This window comes from Lissotriton helveticus, chromosome 10, assembly GCF_964261635.1.
Source record: "Lissotriton helveticus chromosome 10, aLisHel1.1, whole genome shotgun sequence".
NCBI lineage: Eukaryota > Metazoa > Chordata > Amphibia > Caudata > Salamandridae > Lissotriton > Lissotriton helveticus.
The window spans coordinates 209,402,135-209,426,397 of NC_136071.1; positions in this window are offsets into that span (position 1 = coordinate 209,402,135).

Sequence of the window (24,263 nt, forward strand, 5' to 3'; positions counted from 1 at the left end):
CCATAATGTATAAAAGATAACATCCAAGTGGAATTGCGTCAAGATTTCCATGTTTGCTAGGATTGGCATATGATCATTCCTCTCTTGCAAACAGTCAAAGAAAGACTGAAAGCCTTTCAACAGACCTTGGGGGTCATTAGGATGGCGGACGGAAGAGCCACCGCGGCCCTGGAGTAGGCGGAAAAAGCCTTTTCCATGTCCGCCTGCCGCGGATACTCCGTCCGCCATATCAGGATAGGAAAACGTGTCCAATTTCCGTCCGCGACGGAAAAGCACGCACCGCCGCCGAACTACACACGACCACGTGGCGGACGGAACACATCCGGAGGCTCCGCCGTACGTACTGACGTCTAAGACCGTCCCCCAAATCAAGATGGCGGAAAATACACATAAAACCGCAGCGGAAAAACAACCTGTCTGAACACGGCGGAATCCCCACAGTGAACGTAGGTGACATAGCAGAGATACCCACCGCAAGCTGACCACCACCATGGACCCAGCGCTACACGCTTTCCCGATGCTCTTCGCGATCCACCACGTCCTAGTCATGGCCCACTATCGACGACGACGCAGGTAAGGCACAAACCATTGGCTGTCTGGAGGGGAATACCAGCAAGGGACGTGACGTAGGGAAGGGGAGTGTCATGTTACCGAAACCACTGATGAGAAGCAAAAACGAATACACATTTGTAGTACGCAAGCAGGAATGACAACGACAGACCACGAGACTTGATAGACTACCTTTATTGTACAAAATAGGGGTATAATCACAGTGTATGCGTGAGCATGGGCAAAGTGGGCACCAGAGCAGCTACATCATTGGCAGTTAATGAGAGGGCAGAATGCAGTATCAGAGCATCAACAGGGCATTGTGCAGTACAGAGCAGGTACATCATAGGCAGTAAACGAGAGGGCAGAATGCAGTATCAGAGCATCAACAGGGCATTGTGCAGTACAGAGCAGGTACATCATAGGCAGTAAACGAAAGGGCAGAATGCAGTATCAGAGCATCAACAGGGCATTGTGGAGTACAGAGCAGGTACATCAGAGGCAGTAAACGAGAGGGCAGAATGCAGTATCAGAGCATCAACAGGGCATTGTGGAGTACAGAGCAGGTACATCAGAGGCAGTAAACGAGAGGGCAGAATTCAGTATCAGAGCATCAACAGGGCATTGTGCAGTACAGAGCAGGTACATCATAGGCAGTAAACGAGAGGGCAGAATGCAGTATCAGAGCATCAACAGGGCATTGTGCAGTACAGAGCAGGTCCATCAGAGGCAGCACGTGAGAGGGGCTAAGTGCATCAACAGTCCATTGCACAGAGCAGGTCCATCAGAGGCAGCACGTGAGAGGGGCTAAGTGCATCAACAGTCCATTGCACAGAGCAGGTCCATCAGAGGCAGCACGTGAGAGGGGCTAAGTGCATCAACAGTCCATTGCACAGAACATGTCCATCAGAGGCAGCACGTGAGAGGGGCTAAGTGCATCAACAGTCCATTGCACTGGACATGTCCATCAGAGGCAGCACGTGAGAGGGGCTAAGTGCATCAACAGTCCATTGCACTGGACATGTCCATCAGAGGCAGCACGTGAGAGGGGCTAAGTGCATCAACAGTCCATTGCACTGAACAGGTTGATCAAAGGCAGCACATGAGAGTGCAGAATGCAGTATCAGAGCATCAACAGGGCATTGTGCAGTACAGAGCAGGTACATCAGAGGCAGTTAACGAGAGGGCAGAATGCAGTATCAGAGCATCAACAGGGCATTGTGCAGTACAGAGCAGGTACATCATAGGCAGTAAACGAGAGGGCAGAATGCAGTATCAGAGCATCAACAGGGCATTGTGGAGTACAGAGCAGGTACATCAGAGGCAGTAAACGAGAGGCCAGAATGCAGTATCAGAGCATCAACAGGGCATTGTGTAGTACAGAGCAGGTACATCAGAGGCAGTTAACGAGAGGGCAGAATGCAGTATCAGAGCATCAACAGGGCATTGTGCAGTACAGAGCAGGTCCATCAGAGGCAGCACAAGTACGTGTCCCTACCAACCCGTCACAGGAACCACAAGAGTGCCACGCAGTTCTCAATGGACACACCATGTGAAATAACATTTGAGTGAAGTGTTCAGCACCTCACATCACAGAATCAGGGGGACTGCGTGAACTACCTGCCTCGGACACACTGGCAGCACCAGCAACAGGAGTGTGAGACACAGCCACAGCCCGAGTGACACACACATGGGCCACGGACCCAGACACACTGGCAGCACCAGCAACAGGAGTGTGAGACACAGCTACAGCCCGACTGACACACACATGGGCCACAGACCCACACACACTGGCAGCACCCGCAACAGGAGTGTGAGACACAGCCACAGCCCGAGTGACACACACATGGGCCACGGACCCAGACACACTGGCAGCACCAGCAACAGGAGTGTGAGACACAGCCACAGCCCGAGTGACACACACATGGGCCACAGACCCAGACACACTGTCAGCACCAGAAACAGGAGTGTGCAACACAGCCACAGATGTAGTCACTGACACGTGACCCACTGACCCAGACAGACTGCCAGCACCAGAAACAGGAGTGTGCAACACAGCCACAGATCTTCTAACTGACACGTGAGCCATAGACCCAGATACACTGCCAGGACCTGCAACAGGAGAGGGCACAACTGAGACTGTGCCACTACATGATGCATGACAGCCAACAACAGACACAGTGCCACCATCTGATACATGAGAGTCAACTGCACCAGCGCCACTGGGACAACTGAAATGATGAGCCACAGGGCTGTATGGGCCAGGAGGCAGGGTGGGCCTGGGAGCTGGGGATAGCTGACCTTGAGCCAAATCGGGGCTGGCAGGTGTCAATGGTGTGTGTCTGCGTTTCTTAGGGATGTGTGAGTGCACCCTGGACAGGACAGGACTGCCAAGTGGTGGGGACTCTAAAGAATCACCACCCACCATAGGTGGAGCATCTGCAGCCGGGGATCTTGTTTCTGGGGACGTGCTGGAGCCTGCTTGTCGTTTGCTCTGTGCCTGCCGCCTGGACTCGGAATCATGTGTAATGGGGGATGCAACAACAGGGGACACCCTCCTCTGCTTCTGACTGGCCTGGATGGGAGTGGAGGTATGGGGGGACTCCGCCGCGGAGACATCTGTTTGGCGTTCAGTAGAAAACATCAGCCTAAGTGCAGCCAGGGGTGAAGTATGCCTGTCCTTGATTGTGCCATTGTCCATGCTAGATGCCTTGTCCGTATGATGTGCCTTATCCTTAGGTGGAGTGTTGTCTCTGGATGTAGCCTGTGCCCTGGTCGCCGCCCTGTTCCTGCCAGCAGACTTGTCGTCTGTGGTGCACCTGTCTCCAGTAGACACCTGCTCTCTGTGTGTGTCCCTGCCCTTGGGAGATGGACCTTGCTCTGCTGTGGGCCTGCCCTTGGGAGTCTCCCTGCTCCTAGGAGGTGCCTTTGTCTTGTCACTGTCCTTGGGAGTGTCCCTTTCCTCTGCTGTGGGCCTGCCCTTGGGAGTCTCCCTGCTCCTAGGAGGTGCCTTTGTCTTGTCACTGTCCTTGGGAGTGTCCCTTTCCTCTGCTGTGGGCCTGCCCTTGGGAGTCTCCCTGCTCCTAGGAGGTGCCTTTGTCTTGTCACTGTCCTTGGGAGTGTCCCTTTCCTCTGCTGTGGGCCTGCCCTTGGGAGTCTCCCTGCTCCTAGGAGGTGCCTTTGTCTTGTCACTGTCCTTGGGAGTGTCCCTTTCCTCTGCTGTGGGCCTGCCCTTGGGAGTCTCCCTGCTCCTAGGAGGTGCCTTTGTCTTGTCACTGTCCTTGGGAGTGTCCCTTTCCTCTGCTGTGGGCCTGCCCTTGGGAGTCTCCCTGCTCTTAGGAGGTGCCTTTGTCTTCTGACTGGCCTTGTCCAAGGTACAGTCCATGGACATGTGAGTATCCCTTGCCTTGGGAGTAGCTTTTGTGTTGAATGCCTGTGTAGCTCCTGAAGGCATGTCCCCCAACAACACTTGTGGATCCTGTGTGTGTACTCTGGTGTATCTGACGTTGTCTACGTGAACAGATTTAGCTGATCTAGGGGATGGGGTCTGTGCCCTGCGTGCCCTGACGTGCTGTCTGACGCTGCTTCTAGTGCAATAACCTGTATTTGAGTCCTGCTCAGAATAATCACTGCCCCCTGAGACATCCAGTGGTGTAGATGGGGAAACAGAAGTAGCACCCTGTTCATGCGACTGTACTATTGCAGATGACACACTGCTTGCCAATGACTGCACTGTCCTGTGTAGACCTGCAAGATCGCCATGCATCCCTTCCATGAATGCCACCACCTGCCCCAACTTCCTATCATGGTCCTGGAAAGCATTTGTCATATTGGTCTGCCCCACACACAGCTGTCGCAGCAGATCAACGGCCTCAGCACACAGTGAATTTTGGCTCACCGTGGCAGGGGCAGCGGTGCCTGCACCGAACGCCACTCTGCTCCCCCTACTCCTCCGGCCACGAACAGTACATGGTGCAGTTTGCGGAAGTGTGGCCCCTGTGTGCTGTCTTCCGACAGAAGGTGATGAGTGCCCACTCCCAGTCTGTGACAACAGTGCAGGCTCATCAAGAGTGTCCGACGAGGAGGACGATGGTGTCTCCACATGCGAGTCCTCAGGGACGGTCCTGTCCCCCTCTCCGGCGCTGGCCTCCTCTGTGTCAGTCTGCGTGTGTGCGAAGTCTGAGCCGGACTCATTTCCTCGACTACTCTCCACCGTCTGTGGCTGAGTGTCCTCTGTCATAGCTGAAATGCACATAAAAGATGTGTGAGTCATGGGCAGACTGACGTACAGAAGGATCAGGATTGCCAAATTACATAGCTGACAAAGATTTAGTAGCCCTCATCCTGCACACGGCCCACCTCTACCAGTCATCCTCACATTTCCTGCCATGGGGCCATGGACCACTAGGGGATGTGCTTCAACACTCAACTACTAAGCAAGTGGCGTGTCAACATGGCGGACCTGGATTTCAAATGAGAACCACCCAATGGGACCAAAATGGCATCACAGAGATACATACGCAACACGGAACTCAATACTGTGTCTGTGCACCAATACATGCATAGCACTCACAGGTTTCCTACACAGACAGTATGCTCACCGCTAGTTTGCGGTTGATCGGCACTCAGACGTTCGGCCAGTTCAGGATGCGTCACTGCAATGATACGGTGCATGAGAGGGGTCATGGAGCGTCGGGCCAGACGGGGCGTCCTTGGAATCATGCCCAGTGTTACTTCCGCTACATTCTTGCTCAGCCTGGAAATGTCGTCCCAGCGTTTGTGGCAGTGTGTATGTCGTCTGTTGCACACCCCCAATGCCCGTACTTCCCGTGCTATGCTCCTCCACAGGTCCTTGCGAAGGTGCAGCTTGACCTACCATGATGGGAGACAAAAGGGTTTAAGTCAGTGGACAGTTGGCCTGTCACACACATAGGGGCAAGACGTAACTGTCAGCAGCCATGCACAATCAGGAACATATGCCTAGCCCACACTACACAGCTAAGATAGAAATAGGCCTGATTATTTGGCCCCCTCGTGCACACCAACATGTCCCACACTGCACTTACCACCCGTCCTGGTGCGCCGTAGAGGCGTCCATAGTTGCGGAGTACACCGTCCACGAGGACATCAAGCTCCGCGGCGGTGAAGGGTCGAGACTGGATCTCTTTGCCTCTCGACATGGCAAGATCACGGAGTATGGCACTAGAGCAGCAGTCGGTGGTCAGCTCAGCAGCAGCAGCAGGTCGAGGTGATGGTCACAGGCAGCAGTCGGTGGTCAGCTCAGCAGCAGCAGCAGGTCGAGGTGATGGTCACAGGCAGCAGTCGGTGGTCAGCTCAGCAGCAGCAGCAGGTCGAGGTGATGGTCACAGGCAGCAGTCGGTGGTCAGCTCAGCAGCAGCAGCAGGTCGAGGTGATGGTCACAGGCAGCAGTCGGTGGTCAGCTCAGCAGCAGCAGCAGGTCGAGGTGATGGTCACAGGCAGCAGTCGGTGGTCAGCTCAGCAGCAGCAGCAGGTCGAGGTGAACAGGCAGCACTGGTCCCCAGGGTAGGAAGTGTCATTTTGGCCAACACACATATATAGGGCCCTCAGCACGTGTCAGTGGCATACGTCGCCAGCAATTGGTCAGCCCTGGAAGCGTGTTCGTGAAATGGGCCAATGACTGGCCCTATTGTTGCGGTGCACTGCTTCCGCTACTTGTGATTGGCCATATGCGGCCAGCGTCCCTCTTCCCATTGGCTGCATGTGCAGGGACCGTCACGGGCACACATCGGCAACCGCACGTGCAATCTTCAGGCACGGATGCTTCAGTTGCAACAATGTTCTATCACTGGCGCCTCCATGGCGGTGCACGTACTCAGCGGGGGAGGTGCAGGCCTATACACCCTGTAGATGTACTCAATGGACATGCCAGTTCATGACCCCCCTTACAGTCACATTGCATCATCCACCGTACACCGGCCGGAGCGGCCGGGCCTAGGACGGCCGTGCCCGGCCATGTACACAACCGCCGTGCCCGGCCATGTACACAACCACCGTGGCCGGCCATGTCCACAACCGCCATGCCCGGCCATGTCCACAACCACCGTGCCCGGCCATGTCCACAACCGCCGTGCCCGGCCATGTCCACAACCGCCGTGCCCGGCCATGTCCACAACCGCCGTGCCCGGCCATGTCCACAACCACCGTGCCCGGCCATGTCCACAACCACCGTGCCCGGCCATGTACACAACCACCGTGGCCGGCCATGTACACAACCGCCGTGCCCGGCCATGTACACAACCGCCGTGGCCGGCCATGTACACAACCGCTGTGGCCGGCCATGTACACAACCACCGTGGCCGGCCATGTACACAACCGCCGGGCCTGGCACGGTGGTTGTGGACATGGCCGGGCACGGCGGTTGTGTACATGGCCGGGCACGGCGGTTGTGTACATGGCCGGGCACGGCGGTTGTGTACATGGCCGGGCACGGCGGTTGTGGACATGGCCGGGCACGGTGGTTGTGTACATGGCCGGGCACAGTGGTTGTGGACATGGCCGGGCACGGTGGTTGTGGACATGGCCGGGCACGGCGGTTGTGGACATGGCCGGGCACGGCGGTTGTGGACATGGCCGGGCAAGGTGGTTGTGGACATGGCCGGGCACGGCGGTTGTGGACATGGCCGGGCAAGGTGGTTGTGGACATGGCCGGGCACGGCGGTTGTGGACATGGCCGGGCACGGTGGTTGTGTACATGGCCGGGCACGGCCGTCCTAGGCCCGGCCGCTCCGGCCGGTGTACGGTGGATGATGCAATGTGACTGTAAGGGGGTCATGAACTGGCATGTCCATTGAGTACATCTACAGGGTGTATAGGCCTGCACCTCCCCCGCTGAGTACGTGCACCGCCATGGAGGCGCCAGTGATAGAACATTGTTGCAACTGAAGCATCCGTGCCTGAAGCTTGCACGTGCGGTTGCCGATGTGTGCCCGTGACGGTCCCTGCACATGCAGCCAATGGGAAGAGGGCCGCTGGCCGCGTATGGCCTTTGGGAAGTAGCGGAAGTTGTGCACCGCCATGGCGGCGCCAATTATGTTATCTTGTCAGACGCTCCACCGTGATGTGTTGTGTGCAGTTGCGTCATGAGGGTTGTGAGCGTGATAGGGAAAGGTCATATGTCATACAATATAGCATGTGTGTCCATACTATGCCCATCGGTCGGCACACAATGGGCAACAGATGTGCATTTGTACGTGTTGACGTCGGGTGTGACCTTACAGACGTTCTCACATCTTCACAACTACACAGTACATCACGGCTGTATGGCCAAATTATGCATCTGTTGTCAGTGTCTTGTTCTGGCGAGGTGACTACAGTGGTGGTGGTACACATGCATTCCGTGTATGTGTTTTGGACGTTGTGTCACCATGCATGTAATTACCGTATGCACAACATTATTGGTGTTGGCATTTGTGCTTGATGACATGGCGTGTGTATAATTATCGTTTGTGTGCATGCAGTTGCTTGTGTGTCTGTGATGTGGCTACTAAACATTAGGGTGAAGACTGAAGTTTTGTCAGTAAGGTTCACATGTGATGGAGTTGTACACGTATGCGTCGTTTGTAAGTTGACCTAAGTTACATCTCTCTCCCACACAGGAGGGCTCCAAATGTGCATCGCCCATACACTGTGCTGGAGGATATGGTTGACGAGGAGGTGATTCGGAAATTCCGGCTGGATCGACGTCGGTTGCTGGAGCTTGTGGCTCAATTGTCTCCTCATCTGCAGCCACGTAGGACGTATCCTGGGTCGATTACACCCACTGCAAAGGTCATGGCGGTACTACATTTCTTTGCTACTGGCACATTTCAGTACACAGTTGGACATGCCGGGGGGATGTCACAGGCCATGTTCAGCACGGTTCTTCGGGATGTCTTAACAGCTATGATGCTGTACAAGAATGACTACATACATTTCCCACGGCCGGAAGAGTTGGCAGCAGTCAAAGCTGACTTCTATGCACTGGGCCACATACCTCACGTTGTGGGTTCAATTGATGGCACACACATCGCTATCATTCCACCACGGGCACGGGAGCAAGTTTTCAGGAATCGCAAACACTTCCATTCGCTGAACGTGCAGGTGGTGTGCCTGGCAAACAACATCATCTCCCATGTGTGTGCAAGATTTCCTGGCTCCGCACATGACGCCCACATCATGCGGAGCAGCATTGTCCCACGACTCATGGCAAATCTGCGACCCGGTCAAGCGTGGCTTGTTGGTGAGTGTGCAGTGGGGACTCTTGTGATCTCTGTGTTGCATGGGGTACCCACCATATCTTGTTGTGATGTTTGTGTCTGTCATCCCCCTACATAGGCGACTCGGCGTACCCAAACCGGCCCTGGCTCCTCAGTCCCCTACGTAATCCTACAACAGCGGGTGAAATGCGGTACAATGATGCACATGGAAGGACACGGAGAGTCATCGAACGTACCTTTGGACTGCTAAAGTCTAGGTTTCGGTGCCTCGATAAGACCGGAGGGGCCCTGCCTTACTCACCAGGAAAAGTATGCAGGATCGTGATTGCCTGCTGCATGCTCCACAACCTGGCAGTACGCAATGACATTGAACTGCTGTTGGACCCTGAAGACGAAGAAGTTCCTCGGCCTCCCATCCCACCCATGTCGACTGATGAGGATAGTGGTGAGGAGGAAGGTGTGGACCAGAGGCGCCAGCTCATAGATCGCTACTTCCCTTGAATGTGAGTAACTACCTCTAGTGGCGGTTGACAATGCCTCATGTATGTTTGCTGGTGTTGTGTGGATGTGGGCTTCATCAGCTGGGTGTTGTTTGTGATGGTTGCATATGTGTGTCTTCATGTCTTTGGACATACAAGTCTCCATGATGTGTGTGCTCTCATCCCATGCTGTTGTGATGGTTGTCGTTTGTGTAATGTTGCTGTGCATTGTGTTGTGATGTGTGTGAATCTGTTTCCTGACGTGTGTTTGCTGTCTCTGATTTTCCCTAGGTCACTCCCGCAGCGCCATGATCATGTACGACTAGGATCCCTGCACCTGTTTACGTCTGTTTCTGAAGGCAATCATGTGAATAAACATGGAGGCAAAACATCATTGTGTGTGTAAGTGAAATTTATTTACAGGTTGTGCTTTTGTGCTGGTGAATATTTACAAGTAAGTGGGGTGGAGGGAGTTGGAGTTGAAGGTAATGGCAGATGAAATGTCCGTGCTGACACCACATTGGGGGGTGTCAGGGTAGTCCAGCAGACCAGTGGGAATGATTGTCTGTGGGACAGGATACTTAGCAGGGTGAATGCCTGGCACAGGCAGTGACATTGTCATTGGCGTCCCCTCTTGGAGCGTGTGGATGGCGCTCCAACACTGCTCTCAGCCACTTCCTGCCTCGGCCGGCCCCTCCGTCTCTGAGGTGGAACAGAGTCAGCTGGGAGGGCAGGTTGTTGATGGGCCACATCCGTCGCCAGGGGCACAGGTGGTGGTGGCGGCGGTGGAGGCGGAGGTGACGGTGGCGATGGAGGCGGAGGTGACGGTGGCGGTGGAGGCGGAGGTGACGGTGGCGGTAGCGCTACGACAATTGGTGGAGGGGGGGGTTGTTCCGGCCAACCCATTCCCTCCACATCGTTGCCTGCTGGCCCATGATGTGCACCATCTGGCCAAGGAAGCCAGAGATTTCGCGCAGGATGTTGGTGCTGTCCACTGAGTCCTGGTGTGCACGATCAGCGTTTGCCTGGGACAGGTCGTATGACGCCTGACACCTGGCAAGGGCTTGTAGGGACTGTGCCACTGGATGGGGTAGCCGTCCTTCCTCTGCACGGCGGTGTGTGGCTCGCCTGATTGGCTGCTGTCCCGTTGCCTGTGTTTGTGGCCCACTCACCCTGCTTGTGTGTGAGGCCGATGGACCAGCGTCGTGCGCTGGGTTATGCTGGGTGGCACAGGCAGGAGTCGTGGTACTCGTGGTACTGGTGGTACTGGTGGTACTGGTGGTACTGGTGGTGGTGGGGACTGTGCAGATCACAGAGACCGGTGTCGCTGGAGTCACACATGCGACGTTGGTCGGTCCCGGGAGTCCCTGTGAGCCAGATGGCCCTGGCTGCGTGCTTGGTCCCGCTCCATCCTCCGCACCGGAGCTGCCTGTGTCCTCGTCACCAGAGAGTCCTGTATGTGTGGGAGGCGAGGCTGGCGGCCGGGTACTGGTTTCCCCAGTCAGTTTAAGATCACCTGAGGGACAAGATAGAGCTGGTCAGTAATGTGGACATTACATGGTCATATAGATTTGTAGACATTTCTGTTTCCTGTCGCACACACCCCACCCTCCACCACCACCACCCTCCCCGTGAACATGGGGGCCTGTTGGGAGTTGTAGTTTGGGCCTCTCACACACCCCACCCTCCACCACCACCACCCTCCCCGTGAACATGGGGGCCTGTTGGGAGTTGTAGTTTGGGCCTCTCACACACCCCACCCTCCACCACCACCACCCTCCCCGTGTACATGGGGGCCTGTTGGGAGTTGTAGTTTGGGCCTCTCACACACCCCACCCTCCACCACCACCACCCTCCCCGTGTACATGGGGGCCTGTTGGGAGTTGTAGTTTGGGCCTCTCACACACCCCACCCTCCACCACCACCACCCTCCCCGTGTACATGGGGGCCTGTTGGGAGTTGTAGTTTGGGCCTCTCACACACCCCACCCTCCACCACCACCACCCTCCCCGTGTACATGGGGGCCTGTTGGGAGTTGTAGTTTGGGCCTCTCACACACCCCACCCTCCACCACCACCACCCTCCCCGTGTACATGGGGGCCTGTTGGGAGTTGTGGTTTGGGCCTCTCACACACCCCACCCTCCACCACCACCACCCTCCCCGTGTACATGGGGGCCTGTTGGGAGTTGTAGTTTGGGCCTCTAACACACCCCACCCTCCACCACCACCACCCTCCCCATGAACATGGGGGCCTGTTGGGAGCCATGTACATGTTTGTGAGTTGGTGTCCAACGTGCATGGGTTGGGGCGTAGGAGATGTTTCTTCTCAGTTGTGTGAGCCTGACCATGTCGTGCTGATCGTGGTGCTTGGTTTGTACTCACCAGTCTCTTCTCCTTCGTCAAGTCCATCTAGGCTCTCTGGGTGTAGTATCACCAGCACCTTCTCCTCCCAATCGGTGTAGGGTATGGGCTCCGGGGGTGTGCCACCGCCAGTATGATTGGCTCTAGCAAAGTTTTTAGCTCGGATGCCCTTCACCCTGGTCTTCAGGTCATGCCACCGCCTCTGAATGTCATGCTTCGTCCTCGGCACAGTCCCCGACGCATTCACCCGAGTGACGATCCTGTCCCACATGTGGTTCTTTTGCGCCACGGACGTCTGCTGGACTTGGGCCCCGAAGATGTGGGGCTCAACACGGATTATTTCATCTACCATTACCCTCAACTCTGTCTCCATGAATTTAGTTTTTTTTTTGGGTGCCATGGTGTGTGGTGCTCAGTGTGTGAGTTGAGTGAGTTGGGGGGTGCAGGTGTGTGGTGTGTGATGTGTAGGATTTGTGTGGTGGGTGTTTGTGTGGTGGGTGTGGTAGGGTGGTGGTTGTGGGTCTTCTATGTGAGTTAGCAGTATCTCGAATGTGGCCTCTTGCTAGCAGCAATGCTGTGATGCAAAGGATTGTGGTAGTGTGTGGGTGTCATTTTATAGTCGTGTCTCAATGGTTGTTGGCAGTCAGGTGGTAGGTGGGCGTGTTGACTAGTGTGCATTATTGGATAGTTGGGACGTGTCAGGGTGGCTTGTGCTTGGTGTTGGTGTATGGGGGGGGGCGTTGTCAATGTTTGTATGTTTGCTTTGGACTTGCGGTACACTTTCTAACATTTGTTTGCCGCTAGGGATGTTGTGCGTGTTGGCCTTCCGCAGTGATGCTGTGGTTATCGTTGCATTCTTTCCGCCGCGGACGTGGATGGCTGTGCGTTCCGTGGTACGGGCGGATTTATCCTAATTGCGGCCACGGAGTATTCACAGGTATGGCGGTACATGTGTTATTTTCCGCGGTCATTTCCGTCCGCGGCAGTGGTTGTTCATTGGACTCCGTCGGCCGCGGACGGAGTTGGATGTGTTCCGTCCGCCGCGGACGGTGTTGGTTATGATCCGTCCGCCGCGGTCGGAGTTTCGTGACATGATTATCCTAATCCCAACCGCGGAATCTCCGCGGCGCAGCCGGGAGTAAAATTTCCCCCACCATGGCGGACAGTACCCATTTCCGTCCGCCAACCCAATCGACCCCCTTGTGTGGTGTATGCAGAATAAGTACTGGCTCTTAATACAAAGTTTGATGCTGCATAGGATCCATTTAGGGTCATAACCACCTGGAGGGTAATCTTCTCAGACCATAGAAGAGGAGCAAACCATTTATGAAAAAATAATATTTACCTTAGGAACCTGAGAAAATTTCTCTTCAAAGTTTTCAATGGGATATCTTTTATTTAAAAGGGGAGAACTTCTAAATGTATCTGTATCTTTCTATTCATTGCAGATAATATTCTTCAGGGCATCATGAAGTGACAAGTTATACACAATTGTGCCACTATACTGTGCATAGAAATGAATCTACTTCCTGAAATTATTGCTGGACCCCTCAATTTCTCTCATTTTTGGTAGCAGGTCTTGTAAGTGGAGTACTCTTTACATATATGCCCCTTAGACCAGTGCCCTGGTCATCATCTGGATCCAATCTTTGTCTTTTAGCCTGCGGTTCATTTAATGCAGAAAATCTAGTGCTTTCTTTATCAGGGCCTCCAAATCATTCCTAAATATCAGGAGCACCTCCCTATCTTCTTCCGACTTACATGGTGTTGTTTAAGAACTTTCTTCCCTCCATTGTGAAAGGAAAATGGACCATGCTACAACAGTGCCATTCCTGCTTATTCAACAGTTGCCTAGAGACCAAATCTCATCCTGCAAGATTTGCTGTAGCGGCCCCTGTTTGGGATGAGTGGCGTGCGGGGGGATGAGGAGGGAGCTTTCGAAGGGAGGGGGGCAAAATAATAAATAATATTTTTTTTTTTAATGTACCTTAAGTCTGCTGTGTCCCGTTTTGTGATCCTCTGCTCCGCTTCTTCAGACAGGCTGCACAGGCTCCCAGAATGCCATGCAACCAATCTTGAAGCTGCTCTCACATTACAGCAGCTTCAGGATTGGCTTGAGCACCCTTGATTGGTGCTCCAGGACAGACTGGGAGTCTGTGAGCCTGCTCTCTCCATCCCCAGCAATGCCGTTGGGGTTGGAGAGAGGTTAACTGAGCATGATGGTTTGGCCAGCCTGAGACTGGCAGCCAAACCATCATGTGCAGTAAAGGGAGTGCAGTGCCACTTCCCTCAGTGCCATCACCCCCCCGCCCCAAGACTCGGCAGGAAAGGAGTTACAAATCGACACATGTGTCATTTTATTCCATTTCATGCCATTTTTTTGGGGGGCAACACTCCTCTGCCATAACGGGGGAGCCGCCGCTGAAGATTTGATCTCTAGACAACTGGTGCAGCCTACGCTTTGCCCGTGCACTGGTCGGTGTGCTCAAAAAGGCTGGGACTGCTGTCTCTTTCTCACTGCCTGTCTCCAGCGCAATACATGATCCCTGTCCCAGCCCAGCACCTGAGCGGAGAGCGCACTTACTAACAGTGCACTCAGTGAGGATGCATATGCCTGCCCAGTGAGATGAATTTACAACCAAATCAACACAAGTCCTTTACAACTTACGTCACACTTATTCTGCGCCCATTGAGACTGAAAACATACAGGAGGCTTGGAGGGCAGTTAATTATATCATGACATCACTTTAATGACTACTAAAAGAAAACTTTGGGCCCGATTCACAAAGGGCCTCTGCACTCATGGTGAAGGCCCCACAGTCATGGCGGGGACCCCACACTCATGGCAGGACCTCCCCAATGAGAAACTGCAGTGTGGAGGTCCCACCTCGAGTTGCCTGGCCCCCACCACGACAGCAAGGCACTTTGTGAATCAGGCTCATAGTGTGGGATACTTGAGCTTTCAAGGAACAGTAAACTCTGTCGGGATACTGGGACTCCTTATTTCTTAAGGACTGAGTAGAGATGTTAAACCCCTGAATTAATTTCCATAATTTGCGAAAAAGGATGATTTCACAAGCCTTCCAAAGTGGTCTCTAAAAACGTGTTTCTCAGTGACTTTCTTCTCACTGACCAGCTTTTTGCGCTACGCGGCTTTTTTCAAAAAGCCGCGTTACATGACGAGCTGAGCTCGTCATGAGCGTGCGAGCGGCACAACTCATGACCAGCTCAGCTTGTCATGAGCGCAGAAGGGGTTAAATAGCATTTTCGTTTTTTTATTAATATAGGTAATGTGTGATAGTTTGTTATATTTTGTAGCAAAATGTGTATGTTTTTCAATACCATGCAACAACCATAAAAAAAAAGTTGCTTTTAGATCAAAACGGGACCTCGCATATGAGAAATGGCAGTGGGAACCAGTAATTATTTGCAATAATATTAGCGAGCTGCTGCTATATTACAATATTGAAAAGAAAATCACTATCCCTGAATATTAGATGGAATCACACTTAGAATTTGTGTCAGTGCCTGGCCAACAAGGGCATGAAACAGCTGAAACTGGATCATAAATTCAGAGATGTTCTGAACAGGGGCCCCCAAAATATGTTTAGCCCGGGCCCCCAAAATCCTTAAAATGTCCCTGTCACCACTGGAAGGGAAACAAAACTGGAGCTTCTAATTCCAACTAGAAAGTCAAGTTTCGATGAGCTTTGAAGAGAGTATCTGTAAAAACAGGAAACTTTCTAGACAAAAGTGCATTTTAAAATTAACAAAATGTCTTCTATAGAACCCATTTTTTGAACAATCCCCCAGATGCATCAAGCATCCATTTTGCGATTCCTTATTAGCGAAAAATAAGGAATCGCTAATAAGGAATAGCAAAATGGTATGCAAGAAGAAATCACTTTAAAAATAGCGATTTCTTAAAATTCCGTAATTGCGATTCGCAAATTGCGAGTCGCAATTAAGGAATACCTCCCCATTCATTCCTATGGGCCTAGAGGCCCATAGGAACGAATGGGAAGAATTTTCAATTTGCGAATCGCAATTAGCGAATCGCAAAATGAGATTGCGATTTCAAGGGTGCAGGGGTGTCCAAAGTACACCCTGTTGCACCCCTGAAATTGATCTGTGCACATATGTTACGCACACACATGTCCTTAGGGCATGTGTGTGCACAACATGAAACTTTGAAAAATGCACTTTAGTGCATTTTTCAAATTTTATGCAAATTACCATGAAGTTGTACTTCATGGTAATTTGCGAGCCCTATTAGCGAAATCGCTATTTTTTAAACTTTAATGCATTGCATTTAAGGAATCTCAATGCAAGTAATCCAATTTAGCGAATTCTCAATTTGCGATTTTTGCATTTAGGATGATGCATCCTAAAAGGTGGAGAAGTGAGGCTCACTGGTTAGAGGAGGCAGACCCTGAAGCAGAGGTCAGACCCGGGACCAGGTTTCAATTCCCGACGCGGCAGGGTCTTGAGCCCAAATATCCACAGACTCGATAATTCTCGCTTCGGTGCCTACTCAAATCATGGGTTCACACTCTGCAGCTCTGGGCATTAGCCTGCTTAATCTCCACTATGGCCCCCCCGCGGCGGGATGCCTGGCTTTCACCTTGGGGGAAGACAGGATGGGTTCCCAAGGCAAGCGCCGAGATGCCTACGAGTAATCGAGCGCTATATAAGAACGCATAATAATAATAATAATTCCGCTCGCAAAGGGGCAGAGTCTGAGAATCTGCCCCTTTACGAGCGTTTTTTAGCTTCATGCATCTGGGCCAATGTAATTGAGTTTGTTTTTACCACCCAAATAGTAAAATGCAATACTTATATGTTATCAGCAAACTTCTTCCCTTTTGAAAAATACCATTGTCCTGCTTTCTGTGGCAAACTAAACATATCATGTAAAAAAATTAGACGATAAGTAACATATTATTGTTAAACAAAGGCATTTATGGGGCCTGGTGACATTTGCAAACCACTGTGCCTTTAGGACTTGCGGTTTATTAACAGAGCCCCTTGGCAGCATGACTGGACTAAAATATAAAGTTATCTAATAGTCTGTCAGACCGCAAGTCACATCGGATTCTCAATGAAAGAATGAAGGCAAGATAACCTAGTTTATTAGTTTTGGTGTTTCATCCTGCTGGCATTCACTACTTTATTGTTGTGTAGGGCTATTTGCAGGTTTCCTAAGGGCAAGGGAAGAAAGGATTTTCCCGACAGGTTTTAGTGCAGGAGCGCGCTTCCTCCCGTACACTGAGTCAAAAATCAATTCCTAATCTGTGTTTCAAGAGAAGTGGTGCTGGGATGCGCCAGTACCTACAGCCGAGGAATATCAAGTGATGTCCCTCGTAGCCCGTCGCTCGGGGCTAGAGAAGGTTTTCTTTCAAATATACAGGTTTCACTGAGAAGGCCGGAACTCATTATAACTCGATGGGTGCAGCAGTTTATTAATCACCACCTTTGGCGAAAGTCAGGATGGAAAACGAGGTCAGCCAGTGTTTACTTTTTTTTGGGGTTGCAGTTTTATATAGCGCGAACTCGACCCGAGGGGATTGGCAGTGCTTGAAATGGAGAAATAGAAGCGCAGAGTACCTGCTTGTTTCTGAGAAGTGCCGGTACTCTCCAATTAAAAGTATTACATTTTTCTTGAGAAGTGCTGGTACTCTCCCTCTCAAAATAAAAAAGTGTTGGTACTCAATACCGGTTAGTACCGGCCCATTTAAAGCACTGGGTGTTGGAGGACACATTGACGGAGTTCATGTAGCATCATAACTCGGTTGCGGCCCGTGGTGGGAGTGCTGCCGGGAGGTGACATAGGGCGTGGAAGGGGCACGGTGGGGGTGGTAAAGTACGGAATACGGCAGAATAGAGGTAAGTAAACATATAAATAAAACGAATTTCGTTGCACGCGCTGCATCCCATTTGGCGATGCAGCGTGGGCAACGAAATTCGTTTTATTTATTCATATGTTTTCTTACCTCTATTCGGCCGTATTCCGTACTTTACTACCCTCCACCCTGCCTCTCCCCCGCCCCACATCACCGCCCAGCAGCACTTCCACCACGGGACGCTACTGTCATAACTCGATATAGAAGGTGGGCAGTGACTCCCTGGTGTGTGGTACTGGTGCTCTGCTGGTTGTTACTTCACACCCCTGTGGAAGGAGTCACTGGAGGGCGTCTTGGACCCCCTGGGTCTCTCGGTGCTCCATGGGGTGTGGCGCTGGTGCGGTGCTGGTTGTCACTTAACACCCCTGTGGAAGGAGTCACTGGAGGGTGCCTTGGACCCCCTGGGTTTCTCAGTGACTCCATGGGGTGTGGCGCTGGTGCGGTGCTGGTTGTCACTTCACACCCCTGAGGAAGGAGACACTGGGCACCTTGGACCCCCTTGGTCTCGCAGTGACTCCCTGAGGTATGGTGCTGGTGCAGTTCTGGTTGTCACTTCACAGACCCTGAGAAAGGTATCACTAGAGGGCTCCTTGGACCCACTTGGTCTCGCAGTGATTTCATGGGGAGTGGTGCTGGACTTCACTTCACAACCCCTGAGAAAGGAGCCATTGATCGTACAGGCGTTTTCTACATTAGCGCTATGGGGCTGCGCCCCCCTGAAATTCTTACACAATCCTACAAATGTAAAATAGATCATTTTATTTAGAAATACGATCTACATTAGCGCTATAGGGCTGCGCCCCCCTGAAATTCTTACACAATCCTACAAATATAAAATAGATCAATTTATTTAGAGATACGATCGCATCTCTAAACAAATCTATGTATTTAAGTCTGGGAGATGGAAGCAAAGTAGTAAATCAACTTTCTGAACTGTGATGCAAGGCACAGGGCTTACTGTTTTAAAGCCCTTAACATACATTGTAGTCTATGGCAGTATCCACTATGGGCCAGTAACGCTTTCAGCGTCATGGTTTCCGGCTTTTGAATCTTCAACCCTGCGTGAGAGCAGCCGTCTGTCATTCACAGGCATAGATCCCAAGCTTTCCCATTTGTCACATTTATGAGTGGATGTAACCACATGTGCTTTGGTGCCTTGTTCTTGGTAATGGTAATGTTAGAATGCTAATCTTCTGTTATGTATATTTTGTTGAGACCCCTGCATACACTAACCTCCCCCACTGTGACACCCCAGGCCCTGGATGCAGGTCGCTGGCCCCGAGAGAAGTGGACCTGCTATATTTTTCACCCCACAAAATTGATACAAAAGAAGAGCAGGGTTCTTGTTCGCTTGTGAAGTTGATCCTTATATCCGAGTCAAGTGCAAAGCGAGAAATATGTGCTTACAGTAGACAGTTATCTGATGTATGACATTAAAACTGGCCCTATCTCAATGCCCTTAACAACATTAATGCCAAAAACATGGATTGATTTATGAACAATGAGTGTTCAAAAGTTAAGGTAATGCATATCAGCAATTTAGTTCCTCTCTTATTTGCATTTTACTTAATCATGCCTTCCTCAAGAGTTAGTAATTTATTCACATGGTGTTTATGTGTTTTGTTCTGTGCATACTTTGAGTGCTTGGTGTTTATGAGGGGCTTTGATTGAGAGCTCTGATGCTGAAACCAAGGCAAAGTGCCTGTCAGTGGGATGGCCGCTCTGCAGAGCGCATAGAATAATGGTCACATGTCCCAATTTCAATTGAAATTCTGTGGAAATGTGTATGAAGGGGCTGAACAGATGGCAAAATATTTACAAAGCAAAAGCAAAAGGAAATAAATTGAGTTGCTTAAATATGAGTGAGTGCAGTATATGTTTGGAAGTGGTGAAGTGAGGGAGATGCGAGGAAAAACATTCGGGGAAGAGAGAAAAGAGGGGGCTGAAGAGGAAAGAGGGGTGGTTCAAGATGGGCAGATGGATGAGATGTGCAGAGAAAAATGGCATAAATATCTAACATAAAGAGTACATGACTGAAGTCCAAAATCCCTTCTACAGGCATCAATACTATTGAAATTTCCGAACTGAAACATTTTCAAGGTTAATTATTTATAACAAATCCTTGTTATTACTTATTTATCTTAAACAGCTAATAGCAAATGACAAAGTCAATTATACTGACAGGTTTTAGGTGTATGTCCGTTGTGTTATATATTTGGATGCAATTACATCTGAGAGAGAAACCAGAATACGTGTCGGGTAGCACACTATGGGCATCACATACATTTATTTTACATATCCCCTTTTAGAGAGCCCCCATATTTTTCATCCACTTTAAGAGCTATCTTCCCATATTTCTATATGACTGATTGCAGTCAGCAGCTGTGGGTCTTTCCCAAAGCCTGGTTAAAGCATTTTCTTCCAAAGCTGATGCCTCATGCAGTAGAAGACACTGGGCAAAAACACACTTTAAAAGGCTAAAGTCATTGCAATGTACAATTTCACATTACAGTAACAGTTGAACATATTAATGGAGTAATATATAGCACAGTTTTAAATGTATTTAATATTTCAAGACTAAATATTCCCACTGCTTTATAAGCCTTGCTTTATCACTAAATTAATTTGCTTTAAAATACACCATTTGGCAATCTTTTTCAAATTGTTTCTCCGGAGGCGATCCCAGCTTGGACCCCTCGTTTGTCTATTAAGCTTACTTGCGTTGGTTACTCCATAAAAGTCATACCCAACTTTTATTCTCCACCGCCTTCAAATGTCATGAGCCGCAAAGCACTGGTGGGCTCCTTGGACCCCCTGGGTCTCGTAGTGACTCCATGAGGTGTAGTGCTGGTGCGGTGCTGTTTGTCACTTCACATCCCTCGGGAAGGAGTCACTGAGAGCTCCTTGGACCGTCGTGATCCCCTTCCCAAAGGACACACTTGGTGATCACGCTACTATTGAACTCGCTCCTAGGTTGCGTACATTTAGAAGCACATTGTGCAGATGTGCCTACTTCTGTCATATGGAGTAAAGGGCCCAATACATCATTCTCAGTTTGCATCACTGGTGCTATGAGGCACAATTTTGCACTGCAACAAGTGTACTCATCCATCACTTTGGAAAAATGACATCTGCAAGATTTTTAGTATCCCTGCCACAGTGCTAATAATTATCAGGGATCCCATTTAAGAATACAGCTGAATGCCTGAGAATGCAGGATCAGAAGCCTGGATGGGACAGCAGATTTCATATACGTTTTGCAAAATGGAGACATGAAGACCCTTTCATTGAGTGGGTGAGGGACTTCTACTTTGTGAAAGGATGGCAGCCCCTTTGAGGCACCACTATCCAATGAATAGTTTGCAATAGTGCTTGATAAACATTATTACATTTGAAATTTGAAAGCAGGAAGGAATCTCCTTTCATATTTACTCATCTTTGTCAATTGCAACAATTCTGGACCTCAAATGGTTTTTTGACTCATAATGTACGAGGAGCAGCGTAATTTTGGCTCCACCCTTTCCCATCGCGAGTATGTCATATACACGTGCATGTAGTACCATTTATTTGTGTACTTTAATATCATTACCGTAAAGTGGTGCACTTGACCGAAATACTGAAGGTGCATTTGCTGTATAATTCAGACATTTACATGAGTGTGATTACTAATGTTTTCCCATAGCGATATCAAATTGCAGTTTTGTGTAGTTTGAGTAAATTTGAGTAATGTTGTTGACGCTACATATATACTCACATATTCATTTGAATAGTATCCTGCATTTGTTTTAGAACTGTATATGTATCCATAACCATGCATTTAAAATGTGTATTGAAGTGTTTTGCTATGTTAACTTGACCAAAGGCCTTAAGCATTTGGATTGTAATATTTAACGTCAGCGTGAAAGTATCTTGGTTGCAATATTTTCTTCTTATTTGCATGTACGTTCACATGATACATAGGGAGGTTTGAGAGGAGAGGCACTAACGAACAAAGGGAAGAACCTCATCCATGTGAATATCTGGAGATGGGAGAAATCCAAGGATGATCTGATTTACTGCAGCCTAGAATTATGGAAATTACACCCAACAGACCCAATGATCCAGTGACCGGTGTATGTTGGAAAATAGCATCCTCCAAACACTAAAAAAGACTACACGCTAAAACTGTGGTAGTCAGTGAGCTAGTAGGGTCCAGTAACAGGAACAAGGTCCTCAGATAAGAGAACGATCTTGGTTGGGGCTGTAGAAGATACTGGTTACCTTTAGCACTCGGAACTCTGCTAGGTTCCAAAGCCATTTGTTGAATATTTGCAATACTCAGGATTTTTCTGAATTTCTGTAATAACTGCCCACCCCTTTGGTCTGAAATGTGCATAGCACGATGCATCAATGGAAGGTGCACAGTCACTCAAGCTAACTATGGAATGCAGGCCGTTGAAATACTGGATAAATATTCCTCTTAATTTCTGATGGCAGCCATAAATGATAAGAAAGCACAATTGATCTTATAATTAGGCCTTGTTTTTTACAATTCCAGTGATACTCACCCTAGAGTTTTCTTGCCGGCTGGCTGCTATTTAATCTGCCACTCCTATGAGTGTCATCTCCATTGACTGTGCAGCTTTTACCTCCATTTCGAGATATTTGACTGTCTCCTAAGCTTCCTTCTGCTCTGTTGTCCTCACCGGGTGAATGCCACAAGACAGATGGAATATTTATTTAGGAAGCTATCCCTGTAAGAAATGATATTCTTGAAGATGGGGTATCTTTTTCTCGAAGCTCAGAAGGCTGCTCATCCTTGGTATGACTGCCATGTGATTTGAGGTGGCTACCCCTACATATATGTATGGATGGCAGGACTCCCACACTACAGTTATGTGTGCTCCTTTGCTATTTGTGAATTCCATTGTTCTATTAGAATCAGAGCGCATCTCGCATATCAGTGAAATGTACACTTCCGCGGAAGTCATCCTGGAGTAGAAATGCATCAAGCTTACATCGACTAGTGTCCATGATTGTCCTAGTGAGTTGAGGTAGGCCATTACTTTGCACTCAGCAGGGCATCCTTTGCGGCTCTGAATGCTGCCTCCTGCATTTATCCATGGATCCATGGATCCCCACATCCTATCAGTGTGTTACTTGATGAGTTGTTGTATTGCTACTCCTATTGTGGCTAGGTGGGTTTGACTCACAGGAAATAATTTTCCAAGAAATTCCAAGAACACTCAGGACATTCTATGTATTGTGAGTGGTTCTGCTGTTTTGTTGTGTACTTATTATGAGTCACATCCCTCTCTTGTGGCTAAGAAGACATATCAAAATGTTTAAAGTGTGTCCACAGGAACTACAACTCCTGGTGAACGGGACATTTGTATTGATTTAAGAGCTAAGAGGTGGCTTAGTAGTGACACCTAAGATGTTCCTCCTTGGTGTCTGTGTATAGCAGTATGACCATTGGCATTCATCTACCTAATGAGATCTCCCGGTTCTTCTCTTCTCCCATTCTGGAGAACATGACCTTCCAATGATACCCAGAAAACCAGTCTCTTGTACATTCTTTAATCCCACATGGGATCAGAATGTGCTGATGAATTATGATTCTTTCTGTCAGTGGTGCAATGCAATATCTAAACAGGGGCACGTCTCCCATATCTCACAGATATTCACTGACATTGTGCTGATTGGGTCCCTCTGAAGGGTTGGGGCAAGGAAGGGTTGGGTGCCCCATGCACTACAAGGGCTGCAGGGGCCTGGGTCTCCCCCCTGCTTTCTGCAGCCCAGGTTGGTGGCAACCAGCATTGACATTTGGCAAAAAAAAATTTAAACAGATTTTATTTGTCAAATAGCACATATGCGTCACAGCTCTGTACCCCAGAGACATTCTGCATAATAAGTTGACATCCGTATTACTTTGACTTCTGCAAAAACATAATCGAGGAGAATTGGAATGCAATACAGGTAAAGAGACAACATAACAACCCCCCTCCCATCGCACTAGTACCTTCACAGAACCTGTACACCACTCTCGCACAGACACTAACTTGTTGAATACATTGCTACATCTAAAGCTTCTTGCCGCATACACTTGAAATGTTAAACTGGGTCCATAACATCTGCAGTAGATAAGGGCTCCAACTGCAGGCCCCGATAGTTTCCAAATTTTGAAATGTTTTCGTGGGCAGCCCCGTGCTTGGAAATTGGGGATTTCCAACCCCACACAGAAGTCCATACCATTCTTCCAAGCGGACAGGAAGGGCGCAACAGATGCCTTCCAAGATTTTGCAATGTCTCTTTTGGCCAGTGTAAAACCTAATAGCATTATTTGGTGTTTATAAATGTTGCCCCAACCCCCTCCATAATATGCAAGAGTACCAGGGTTGGTGAGGAGGGGAGGTCCCAACCCAATACTTCCATAAGACACGCCATAACACCTCTCCAAAATCATGCTAGGGCCATGCAGTGCCATATTGTGTGTATTAGAGTCCCTTCTTCCTGCTCACATCGGAGGCACACAGGGGAAGCCACCAATCCCGCCCTCCAAAGCCGGACCCTAAGATAATATACCCGATGAAGGTACTTGAACTGAACGAGGCGCAGGCGCACTGCAATCACAGCCTCCCGCGGGAAGGCCAGCGCCTCCGTCTAGTCCTCCCCCTCCAATGGGCCCACATCCTCCACCCAAGCCTCTCTAAGTTTCTGCAGCGTTGGTGAGCTATGTGTAACTAGCAATTGG